The sequence below is a fragment of the Microcaecilia unicolor genome, chromosome 11 (assembly GCF_901765095.1).
Source record: "Microcaecilia unicolor chromosome 11, aMicUni1.1, whole genome shotgun sequence".
Classification (NCBI taxonomy): Eukaryota; Metazoa; Chordata; class Amphibia; order Gymnophiona; family Siphonopidae; genus Microcaecilia; species Microcaecilia unicolor.
Genome location: NC_044041.1, coordinates 201,355,437 through 201,365,963, shown reverse-complemented (window position 1 = coordinate 201,365,963; position 10,527 = coordinate 201,355,437).

The following is a 10,527-nucleotide window of genomic DNA, read 5'->3' as shown; positions in this document are numbered from 1 at the left end:
GCCCACATGGGGCCACCAGCCAAAAAACACCGGGATATTCAATGCCAGTCACTGGAAACAGCCCGGAACTGACTATCCAGGCTCAGAGCCGACTGAGGGAGGCAGCCCGGCCACCTCCTATGATCTGAATATCAGCCCCATAGGTCATAAATAGGCTAATTTGAATGTGTGTTTAAATAATCTCGGCATGAACAAGCATGTGTCATTCTAAAAAGCAGTCAAGTAGGCATGTAGGAGCTCAAAAGCTGCCAAGCAGGAGCGGGGGGGGGGGGGGGGGGGGGGGTTAGGGGCGGACCAACAATGACCTGGGACCGTGGGCAGAAATGGTCATCAGGCCCCTGCCAAACCCAGCTTTGTTTCCAGCACCTCCTTGCACACTACAGCTCCCTGGCCTAACTTGAAGAGTCCTAGTGGTCTAGTGGCCTCTCCGGGGTGGGGGGGGGGATGACAAGAAAGAACCCCACTCTTTCCTGCCTGCTGCTGGTGCTCTACTCAGCACCACCACATCTTCTTAATGGCTGCCAAGACTTCCTGCAGCGATCTTGGCAGTCTCAACAGCCATTTTGAACATGCAGCGGTGCTGGACAGAGCAGCGCAGTGGGCAGGAAAATGTGGGATTCTTTCGTGCCCCCAAAGAGGCCACTAGACCACCAGGCCCCTTCAAAGTAGGCCTGGAGAGGACCCACTGAGGCTGGGGGGGGGGGGGGGGCTGTAGTGTGTGGGAGGCGGAGAGAGGCACTGGCCCCAGGAACCTCTGGGCTCTCAGGCACTGCCTGGTTGCCTGTATGGTCAATCTGCCCCCGGGGGAGGAGGATGAGGGGTCCAATCTGTGCAAGCACTTGCTCTGCCTCTTCCCCATGTGGCTGCTCTGCTCCAACTGTTGTGCTCTCTCTCCTCCCAATGTTCTGCTGATCCTCGGCTCCTACTCCCCCCAGAGCAACGAGTGACAAGTCATCATCAGCTGATGACTTCATCATGCACCTCACCCTCCTATTGGTCAGTTTTGGAACCAAGCCTCATTCTGGCTCCAAATTTGACCAATAGAGTGACAGTAGAGAGAGCCGGAAGGAGGAACCAGCAGCGACTGCCCAAAAAACCCAAACCGGCATAAAAAGTCACAATCCTTGACTCCTGGAAAGTGTCTGCAGCCACCAAAACATTTTCCCAGATCTGAGAGGAAAACCGCAGAGTTGGCAACCCTGGCACCTACCTGCCTTTTTAAACTAGCCCCCCCTCTTATAACAGTTACACGCTGGTTATGTGCATAAATGTTCAGAATACTGGCAGATATGTATGTGTACATACGTGTGATCGCTGCTCAGTAAACAGGGTCCTTAGACAATAAAATCCTTGGAACACCCAGATAAGGAAAGTAACTCACCCTCTCCTCTGGCTGCCTTTACCTGCTCCAGCATGGATCTTCCTACATCTCGGCCTGTCCTTTGATTTCATTCCATTTACTCCAGGAGGATCCAGGGACATTTTCTTTGGAACAAATTTCAGCTCTTCTTGCCTGAAATGGAGACAACAACCTTGAAATGTGTAAAGTCAAAGGTTCCTAGCCTAAGTCTTCTTGGCTGCATTAATCAGCACCTTTTAGGAAGCCATCCTTGCGGCTTCCACATACTGTTAAGAGCAAAGGCGAGGTTTCAGGAGACCCAGTGCGTTCTCATTATCATTGCAAAGACAAATGCCACAGGACGTTTCCACCACCTGCCACTCGGCAGGTAATGAGAGCTGGCAGGACTCAGTCTGAAGATGTGGGACTAGGTGCTTTAATAATGGTAACAGAAATGAGTAAACCACAGGTATCTTATGCAGGAAAAGGTGTTGGGAATCGGCCTTGCCACGGAAAGACTATTTATTTAGCATCAGTAAAGAGGTTATATGGAAGGAAGGAAAAAGTGGAGACACTAAAATAGATGCATTGAAGCTCTTTTAATGCTGGAAAATATATATAAAAGATATAAAGGAATTGGAGAAGGTGCAGCGAAGGGCGACGAAAATGATAAAGGGGATGGAACAACTTCCCTATGAGGAAAGGCTGAGAAGGTTAGGGCTCTTCAGCTTGGAGAAAAGGCGGCTGAGGGGTGATATGATAGAAGTCTACAAGATAATGAGCGGAGTAGAGCGGACAGGCGTGAAGCGTTTGTTTACACTTTCAAACAACAAGAAAAACAGGGGACACAAGATGAAGCTAGAATATGGTAGATTTAAAACAAACAGGAGAAAGTTTTTCTTTACTCAGCGTGTAGTTGGACTCTGGAACTCGTTGCTGGAAAATGTAGTGACTGCAGCTGGCCTTACGGAATTTAAAGGGGGTTTGGACAGATTCCTGAGGGGAAAGTCCATTGAACATTATTAAGAATTACGTTTTTTTTTGGGGGGGGGGGGGGAGGTTGCCGGGTTCTTGAAGCCTGGATTGGCCACTGTCGGAGACAGGATGCTGGGCTTCATGGACCCTTGGTCTTTTCCCGGTATGGCGGTGCTTATGTACTTATGTAAAATGAACGTATGTATTTATATATCACTGTTAACCAGAGGTCCAGCCATTGGGTCCTATTCAATAAAGGCTTTGCCATTGGAAAGCAATGACAAAAAGTCCTTTTTTTGAATAAAAGACCACTGAGGTCCCTGCGATTCATTTGTATTCTTGATGTCAATTGTAGAAGGGATCAGAATGAATTCTTCTTTTGACTCTGCACTTTCCTCTTGCTCCTTCTCTTTCAGAACCAGGCCTGGGACCTGGCACATGAGATTCTCCGCAACATACCTTATCTGCTGCTCATTACACTGACCATCCTGGTCCAGGAGCCACTTACCAGGGATCTCTCTACAACCATATGCAACGGAGAAAATGACAGAAGAGAGGGAAAGACCGTACAGTTGACCTGTTCTGCCCAGATCTCTATACCACTTACTTAAGCTCTACAATCCTTTCCTCTCCCTCGGAGATCCTATGTGCTCATATCCGGGTGTAAAAGTTAACCTGTTCAAAAAGGCATACCCTACCGAGCCAACTTAATTGCCTGTACCCTGCAACACAACGAAACCAAAGCTCGTAATGGACATATAATAACTCTTCCTCTCTACGATTCCCTAATGTGTCTGTACACACGAACCTTATTCTACCACAACATTACTGTATTTGTTCATAGCGGAATTGGCGAACGCCTTTACGGTACTATGTAAGCCACACCGAGCCTGCAAATAGGTGGGATAAAATTGTAACAAACAAAATAAATAAATAAATCAAATAGCTACCGCAGCTGACTGCCTTGTCTGAATATTACCCCTCTGTTTTTAGCCACTTTAAAAACTAGGACAGGGGGAAATTTACATGGCTTTCTTGAATTTTCAGTGTTAGCTAGTTAGCCATAACTTTAGCTGGATAAATTTTCAACTGTAGCCTCGCCAAGTGGGCTGTGTTTGCAAATTATTTTAAAATGCAGCTAGCTCTAATGTAACTGGTTGTTATCTTGCCTCTGAGTGACTCACTGAAAATTCACCCCGATGGCAATAGGGGTCAGATGTAGCATGTCAATATTCCTGGTTAGAAGGATTAAAGAGAGAAAGTTCAGCGCAATTCAGGATTCAGAGTCAGTCTCTAGATCACAGGCAGGAGGGCTGCCCTACTTACTGACCCAACATAAAAGCAAGTGAGAAACCTTAAGTAGGTCCTGAGAGGATCCTCTGCTGAGCAGGTCTTAAGCCTGAAGCAAAAGTACTGCTGCTCACTGTGTATCCTGGGGATAACAGGATGGAGAAGCTGTTTCAAAGCCGTGGACGACTGTGTTTCCCCAAACCAAACCAGGAGCTCCTTGTTTTTAGACAATTCATTTCAAGACAAAATCTGAGGACCTGGAACGTTTGCTTTTATTCAAACATTATTGAGAATATAATAGACCAAAAGGTTTTGTGTCCCTTTTACCGTTCCCCCTAGCAGCTACCAACTATCCTTTGGAAATGCAATGCAATGAGCTCATTAGTATTAAAATGAGCATTCCGAGCAATTCACAGACCAGAGCGCCTACCTTTAACGTGAAACATTTTCAGCAGCTCTGGACCTGTCCTTATGGGGAGCAGTCATTTTGTTGTTAAGAACATAAGAGCAGAAGAGTAGCCATACTGGGTAAGACCAGTGGTCCATCTAGCCCAGTATCCTGTTTTCCAAACAGTGGCCAAGCCAGGTCACAAGAACCTGGCAGAAACCCAAATAATAGCAAGATTCTGGAATCCCAAAGAGTGACAAGATTCCATGTAGAACCCAAAGAATAGCAAGATTCTGGTATCCCAAAGAGTGACAAGATTCCATGTAGAACCCAAAGAATAGCAAGATTCTGGAATCCTAAAGAGTGACAAGATTCCATGCAGAATCATCAACATTCCATACTACAAATCCCAGGGCAAGCAGTTCCTTCCCATGTCTGCCTCAATAGCAGATTGTGGACTTTACCTCCAGGAATTTGTCCAAACCTTTTAAAACCCAGATACACTAACTGCCGTTACCACATCCTCCGGCAAAAAGTTCCAGAGCTTAACTATTCGTTGAGTGAAAAAATATTTCCTTCTATTTGTTTTTAAAGTATTTCCATGTAACTTCCTCAAGTGTCCCCCTAGTCTTTGTACTTTTGGAACGAGTAAAATATCGATTAATATTGGCATGTGTTGGGGTATCACCCTGAATTTCAACGGCTCCCCACAGTGGCCTTTCGAAGGGCTTCTAATATTGGAGAATTAATGTCCCATAATATTAACAACGAAATGATTGACTCTGGAATGGGCTCCACAGAAGAAGTGAGCACTGCACATATTGTAAGCATTTCTTTAAATATTGACCAAATTCAACATAAGTGTGCACTAAGGGACCCAACAACACAGTGCCCTTCCCATGGAGCTTACAACCAAGTGAAGATGACATACAGAGAGCACAAAGGCTTTGGGAATTTTATTTATTAAGAACATGGTAAAAATCAACAAGGCTGTGATGAGCAGAAAAAGAGGGTAGATAGAATGGCGAAGGCGGTGAAGGGATAAATTTAATACGAGCACACAAGAGCCCACCGCATCCGCCAATCTGCAATAAAAGATTAAGGAAGCACTTCTGTCCCCCGTCCCCCCCCCATGGAAATAGAATGGTTAAATCCTTAGGCAAAAACATGGTGTTTGTTAAAAGATGTGCAGAGACGGCTTGTGTCCAACCATGAAATCAAAGCAGGGGTGCAGATGCAGATGGAATTAGGGTCATGCACAGTGCGGGGTGGGGGGGGGGGGGTGTCACATTTGCATAAATAAGTGGGGACAGAACACACAGTCCCTCAATGGAGAGGCTGGTCCTGAATCAAATCTTGCTTGAGTTGAGTCCTTAAAAATTACACTCAGCCCAGTCTATCAAAACAAGAATAACTGTTTCCCCATATGCAGGGATTGGGAAAAGCCCTGGGATAAAAGCTGGACACATGGGCAGGCACCTTCTTTTTTCCTGTCTAAAACAAACTGCACAGCTGTCTCTTGATAGACAGCAAGGAAATGAGGTCTGAGCGGTAGCACATTTTGCCCAGTGCCTGTATCTTTCCTGTATCACCAGTAATGAAATTCCCTATCTATCCTTAGCATCCAGGGTCAGTTGCATTGCCCCGATTAGTCTCAACAGAGTGTAAAATTTCACAGCGCGAGATATTAGCGATAAAAGAATTGCAGGCAGACAGATACACCCTTATCTCCTCAAAAGCACTCCACTGCAGCCTTCCAACAGTGCATGGCATAAACCTCAGCAGAAAAGCAATTACAGGGACTGAATTGTTCTGCCTCTTTTCTAGTCTAGATCTGCCACATTCTACAAAATGATTGCAAACTTTGTGCGCCCTTGCAAGGGTTTTTCCTGGGGTACTAAGGTCATGTTTACCGTGGTCGTAAAATGGCCGATTTTTCACTTTCTTGTACCAAAAGGCCATGCACTCGTGTTGCGAGTGTGGGGGATCAACCGCCAGGATGGAGGAACTGAGAACACTACGACTGTAACAAGAACGGTCGAAGCAGTAGTGCGAAGAAACGACACTTCCGAAAACACACGAAGTCAAACACAAGAGTTTATCCCTAAAGAACAACCTGTAGACTTGACACGGTGCCGCGTTTCAGCTGTAACCAAACCCTGCCTCAGGAGTCTGAGTCGATTGGATGTAGGATGTGCACAAGTTGGACGACCTTTGGTGATGCTATTTCAAAAGCGCAGTCGGTCAGACAGTCTACTCCTTCAAAAAAAAAATTGGCTGTTCTTTAGGAATAAACTCTTTGATTTGATTCCATCGTGTTTTTGGAAGTGTCCTTTCTTCAAACTACAACTTTGACCATTCATGCACTTCTGTTGCCATAAGCGGGTGGCTATTGATTACTGCATGAGCAGTTACTGACATCTCTTTTGTGGGCAGCAAAGGGTTACTCAGTAACAGTGGTGTTTCTTGGTTGGCTGCCACCCAGAGCAGATTGCTGCTGTGCCCCCCTCCCCTGGGGCACAGCACGACTGCCCCCCCCCCACGTGCAGCACCTCCCCAGCACATCACCGTCCCCCTCCGGCGCATCACCTCCAAGCCACCCCCCCCCGGGTGCATTCTTCTTACCTGCTGGGGTGCTGGGGGCAGCCGTGCGGCTGTCGGCTCCGCCGGTTCCCTGCTCCCTCTGCCCCGGAACAGGAAGTAACAGCAGAGGGAGCACCTCCCTCTGCCCCGGAACAGGAAGTAACAGCAGAGGGAGCAGGGAACCGGCAGAGCTGACAACTTGCGGCTGCTCTCTGCACCCCTCCTGCAGCGTGCACCCGGAGCGGACCGCCCCCACCGCCCCGCCCTCGATATGCCACTGCTCAGTAATCCAGTGCTAACCAGTTAGTGCGCAGTGATGCAGCAGCGTTAACTAATTCGCACAGGACCGCTTTGATTGTCTATAAATAATCTAAGGGGTCTTTTACTAAAGCTTAGCTCGAGTTATCTGCAGCAGGGCCCATAGGAATAAAACGGGCCCTTTTGCAGATAACCCCCCCTCCCCTAATAAATTAAAAATAAAAATATCCTGGAAAGACCTTGGAGGAAATCCTGTCTTGAAGAACCAGAACACATCGACTCTAATTCTTGTCAAAAGTAAGCTAACTTGCCAGATGTCTTGTAGTTTCTGTGTATTTATTAATATAGAAGCTAATTAACACTTGGACGCATTTTCAAGCCTGTAGCAAATGCCAAAACACAGCGGGGTCCTTTTACTAAGCCGCGGCAAAAAGTGGCCAGCGGTAGTGTGGGTGTGTGTTTTTGGCTTGCGCTGGGCCAGTTTTTACCTCGTCTGGGGAAAAAAGGTTTTTTTTTTCAATGGGCCGGGAAAAAGGGCCTGCGGTAAAACCGAAAACCAGCGCTCATCTATTTAAGGCTTGATGTAGCGGTAAGGATTCACGTGCTACAACGTATGGGGACCGGTTGGCGTGCACCAACTGCCGATTAATGCCGGAAATGCCGCATGAAGTAGGAAATTTTAAAAGTTGTCCTGTCGGTTTGGGATTACGCCAAATCTGAAATTAACGCTGGGGGGGGGGGGGGGGGGGCACGCTAGCCCTGGCGGTAGTCTCGTTTTGGCACATGCATGCATTTAGAACCTACCATACCTTTGTAAAAGGACCCAGTAGCGCAGCCAGAGTTCAATTTTTAGATGGGCCTGGAGGTGGACTGGGGTGGCACGGGCCTCGCATTTCTCTCCACCCGCTACCTTCCTTCCCCCCCCCCCCCCCCCGCACTGAACTGTTTCAAACCCAGGGCATTTGGCAGTGTTCTTCCAGATGCCGACAGCCCCCTGCATGCGGTCAGTTCTGGTCATTTTTACTGCCCTGAAGCACCATTCTCCCTCCAGCACTGGCGATTCCCATAGTCAGCCTTCTGCCAGCATGCGCTGTCGGGGCCTCTCCTCAGGCGCTCGTTCCACCTTTGCAGAAAACAGGAACTTACAGAGTAGATGGGACACACCTGAGAAGAGGCCCCGACGACACGTGCTGGCAGAAGGCTGGCTATGGGAATCGCCAGTGCTGGAGCGAGAACGATGCTTCAGGGCAGTAAAAGTGAGCAGACCACGTGGAGAGCGGGCAGAAGAGGCAGGAAAAAGATTGGAGCCTCACTTGGGAGAGCTACACCACTGGTTGTGTTGGGGCTAGTTAGGGTGGGCGGGCCTGGAGCAAAAGTGGCTGGGCCTAGGCCCGTCCAGGCCCTCCTGTGGCTACGCCCCTGAAAGGACCCAGCGTCTCTTGATAAATGGGAGATATCTTAAGCCAGAACGCAGTATTGTATTAGTTTTGGTCAAGATTTACATCATGGGGATTTATTCAAAGAAATCAGTTTTTTTTTGGACTTTTCTCAAATTACATTCTCAACAGTTACTGGGCCCGATATTCAGACCATGGGAGGTAGCTGGGCCTGCCTCCTATGGTCGGTGCTGAGCCTGGATTTTCAATGTGGGCCATTTCTGGTGACTTGCATTGAATATCCATTTTATCTTTGGCCGCTAAGAGCACAGGCCAGTCAAGTCGATATTCGGAGCTGGCTGGCTAAGTTCATAGTGGTGAAAGATTAGACCTGCTATTGACGCGGCCAGACTCGGCTGTAAAGTTAGCCTGCGATGTGCAGAAAATCGGCAGATAGCTAGTTATATTTTGCGATATAACCAGTTATCTACTAAGCAGAACTAGCCGGCTATCTCCCGCTGAATATTGACGTATAGCTGGCTAAATACCATTTAATCACTCGGGTGCCATTCCTAGCCGGGTTAAATGGTTTTGAATATCGGTCCAGACTGTGGTTTTGGCCTTTCAGGGTTGGAATTCTGATCTGGACAAATAATAACCTTAAGACAGGAGGAGGAGCCGGGGTCAGGATGAAAACTGCAAACCTGGTTTGGATTTCTTTTCCTTCTTTGAGGAGAAAGAGGGATGGAGGCAGCAGGGAGAAGTATAGCTCCCAGAGATTAACCTGAAGATCTGTCTTGTAGACAACAAAATTACACTGCTCCATGTTTTCAGTCCCCCCAAAAATAGCTTCACGTTTATACATTAATGAAGTGGCTTCATGGACTTCCCCTACAGCAGAAAAACACAGCCAAGTCTGTCTGCCCCGTGTCTTCACCAATTGCTGGTTCTGATCTTATTTAGAAACATTTCTGGAGTTTCCAGTAGATATTCCCACCATTTCATGCTTGACCCAAACTACACCTCCCCATGAGGCAAAAAAGATTTCACAGGAGCTTTGGGGTGAAGAGGTTCTCGCTAGATCCCAAATGAACAACTACACTGTTCCTTCTTAGTCGGGATTGTGCTCCACAGTGAGGAGCCATTTTCAGTGGAAGAGATGGGATATATCTCTAGTTGCTCAAGAATTGGTAACTGATCAGGAGTTACAGCTGCAGAGCAGTGGGAACAGCTGTCTTTTTCCATTAGAGGTGCCCTCGTAGTCCACAGTGTTACATTAAACAGAGGCAGACCATCTTGATAATATGAATGCGAAAGATTTATTGAACTGGTTTTAGTCAATAGATCCATGTCTGTGAAACAAATGAGCAAGTGAAAGGGGGAGAGAGAACAGCTGACTCTTTCATGAGGGCAGCTTGCAAAATCGCTTCTGCAGCTTTGCACAGGAGAAACGGGCTTAAATTTCCTGCAATTTCAGAAAAAGGTGGGAGGGGGGAAAAACTATTCCACAGAAAGACTATGTCCCCCCTCCCCCCCAAAATGAAAAAGTGCTATGGAACTTTGACCTTGAGTGCTACTGCTAAATCAGGGTTGAGTAACCTCAGTCCTTGAGGGCTGCAAGCCAGTCAGGTTTTCAGGATTTCCTCAATAAATATGCATGAGATTATTTGCATACAATGGAGGCAATGCATTCATATTCATTGGGGAAATCCTGAAAACCTGACTGGCTTGCAGCCCTCGAGGACTGAGGGTGCCCACCCCATGCTAAATTCAAGAATCACATGGAGGGTCCTTAAAAGTGATGCATTTTCTAAATGTTGTAGATTCTGCTTGGCAAACACCTGGCACAGAAAGCAAAACTTTGCCTACTAAAACATGTTCAAGGATCATGCTGGAATTTCTGTTCAACTTTTTATCTGGCCCTTTATAAAATATAATTACTATCAACAGACACCCAGTGGTTATCACCAGAGGGGTCATTCACATCCTTTGCCACTGCTATATCATCTCTACCCAACTTGACCCCATCAGCAATTTCTTGAACATTTGAACTTTGACCCTTCTCTACCGGCCATCTAGACTAGGGGTGGGCAACTACTGGCCTCGAAGGCCACAACCCAGTTGTGGTTTCAAGATTTCCACAATGAATAGGTATGAGATCTATTTGTACAACGAAAGCAGTAGATGTAAAATCAATCTCCTGCCTATTCATTGTGGAAATCTTGAAAACCTGAATGGTTATGGCCCTCGAGGGCTGTGGTTGCCCACTTCTAATCTAGGCCAACAGAAACACAAACCCACCATATTCTCTCTCTCTC